We start from the raw sequence: 2,500 nt of genomic DNA, 5'->3' as shown, positions 1-2,500 counted from the left end.
TGCCTGCCTGCCTGGAAAACCACATTTAAGAAAATAAATTACTATCTCCACCACCCGTCCACGATTAAAGCAACGACAAATGCAACATTGCTGTGATTGGTTATTACACGTGTCCAAGGTTTTCTTAACCTGAAAACGAAAATCCGGTGAATATATATATACATTAAGCACGCCTAGTTCGTTAAAAGCATTATACTATAGTACAACAGTTACGTAGAATTCCATTTAGAGGCGACTTTTCATGCGTCGTTAATAAGACTGCAGATGAGAATTATTATTATTATTATCATTAAATATTTTAAGATAACTGCGTTTAAGTCAGCCAAGAAAGATATGAAATCGCTTGCTCACACACAGGCATGCATGCATACATATGTATATATATATACGTTTGTATCGACCGTGTGGTGTACTAAGGAGCCATTCTCGTCAGCTCGCTTCGAACGGACGTTAATCCATATATAAGCATGCATGTATGTATGTATGTATGTATGTATGTATGTATGTATGTATGTATGCATGCATGCATGCATACACACACGTACATTATATATATATATATATGTAGTGGATCTTGCATGCATGAAGTAGATTCGATCCACCACAGCCAAATTTAAATTAACACCGCTACAGATCTGTTCCCACAGTGGAACAATGGTTTTCCTCTGACAGCAGTTTTACATTTTCCAGCTGCCTTTAGCAAGGCCGAAATAATGTCTTCACCACTTGACCCTTTCTAACCTCTTCTACTTCACCAAAAGCTAGAATAGAGATAACAAGACCACCAACTAAATCTATTGTTCTCAATGATATATCTATCCTTCTGGATAGTTACATAAGCCAGTACATCCCAAGCAAAAATCAGTTCCTCACAGTCGTGACGACTCGACGGAGTTCGTCACTTGTCGACAACTGAACGAGGCAGTTCGTGACGACTCAATTAGTTAAGGAAAGGACTGCTAGAAAATAATGGTCAGCGAGAGAAATGAAAATTCCTGTCAGCAGCTGTGAGACAACACCTTACAATTCTGTCCCTTACAACGTCATTCTATCTTTCGGTAATTACTGGATGGAAGCACTCCGTCGGTTACGACGACGAGGGTTCCAGTTGATCCGAATCAACGGAACAGCCTGCTCGTGAAATTAACGTGTAAGTGGCTGAGCACTCCACAGACACGTGTACCCTTAACGTAGTTCTCGGGGATATTCAGCGTGACACAGAGAGTGACAAGGCCGGCCCTTTGAAATACAGGTACAACAGAAACAGGAAGTAAGAGTGAGAGAAAGTTGTGGTGAAAGAGTACAGCAGGGATCACCACTATCCCTGCCGGAGCCTCGTGGAGCTTTAGGTGTTTTCGCTCAATAAACACTCACAACGCCCGGTCTGGGAATCGAAACCGCGATCCTATGACCGCGAGTCCGCTGCCCTAACCACTGGGCCATTGCGCCTCCACTTCGGTAATTACTACTACTTAACAATGAAGAGGACACAAACACAAACTTTACTTCGCATGCTTTTGGATTTATTATAACCTGTCCGTCGAGGCATGGTATTGTAACGTAATGGTAAATAAATACTTTCTTAAAACTTTATGCATTGGCCATCTTAAAGTAAGCAACCAATAATAACAACAAACATTTTATCATCATAACTACTGAGTCCAAAATTTCATCATAATAATGTGTACCTAATCAATTTCAACGGTTACAATTGTTTATGCGTATAAACTTTCGAAAGAATGACACAATTCGTTTTTTGGAACAGTGGATATCGAAGCATATAAAGCTATAAGTAATAGGATGTAAATATTAGTCTAAAAACCTATACATGTATATGCGTGTGTATATTACTCATTTACTTGTTTCAGTCATTTGACTATGGCCATACTGGAGCACTGCCTTTAGTCGATCAAATCGACCCCAGGACTTATTCTTTGTAAGCCTAGTACTTATTCTATTGGTCTCTTTTGCCAAACCGCTAAATTACGGGGACGTAAACACACCAGCATCGGTTGTCAAGCGATGTTGGAGGGACAAACACAGACACACAAATACACACACACACACACACATACATATATATATACATATATACGACGGGCTTCTTTCAGTTTCCGTCTACCAAATCCACTCACAAGGCTTTGGTCGGCCCGAGGCTATAGTAGAAGACGCCCAAGGTGCCTCGCAGTGGGACTGAACCCGGAACCATGTGGTTGCAAGCAACCTACTTATCACATACCCACTCCTAATATATATATATATATATATATATATATATATATATATAGCCAGTTAAATGAAGAAAAGAAAATAGAGGGTAGGAAGTTAATCGAGGCACTCCGTCGCTTATAACGACGTGGGTTCCAACTGATCCGATTAACGGAACAGCCTGCTCGTGAAATTAACGTGCAAGTGGCTGAGCACTTCACAGACTCGTGCACCCCTTAATGTAGTTGTCGAGTAGATTCAGCGTAACACAAATTGTGACAAGGCTAGCCCC

The 2,500-nt window shown here is 40.7% G+C and overlaps 1 protein-coding gene and 1 long non-coding RNA gene across 40 annotated transcripts in view; one reads left to right on the top strand and one right to left on the bottom strand.

Annotated features, from left to right (window-relative positions):
• The window catches only part of LOC115224090 (mucin-3A-like), a 101,486-nt gene that overhangs the window by 49,587 nt on the left and 49,399 nt on the right, over positions 1–2,500 (bottom strand). The window lies entirely within an intron of this gene.
• The window catches only part of LOC118767795, an 18,291-nt gene that overhangs the window by 15,668 nt on the left and 123 nt on the right, over positions 1–2,500 (top strand). Inside the window, exon 3 of the long non-coding RNA XR_005003711.1 lies at positions 2,335–2,500. This exon is cut by the window's right edge and continues 123 nt beyond it. This is a non-coding gene — a long non-coding RNA (uncharacterized LOC118767795). The remainder of the gene's footprint in view (positions 1–2,334) is intronic.

The sequence above is a fragment of the Octopus sinensis genome, linkage group LG24 (assembly GCF_006345805.1).
Source record: "Octopus sinensis linkage group LG24, ASM634580v1, whole genome shotgun sequence".
NCBI lineage: Eukaryota > Metazoa > Mollusca > Cephalopoda > Octopoda > Octopodidae > Octopus > Octopus sinensis.
Note: the sequence above shows the minus strand (reverse complement) of the source record. Positions and strands in the feature narration are given on the sequence as shown.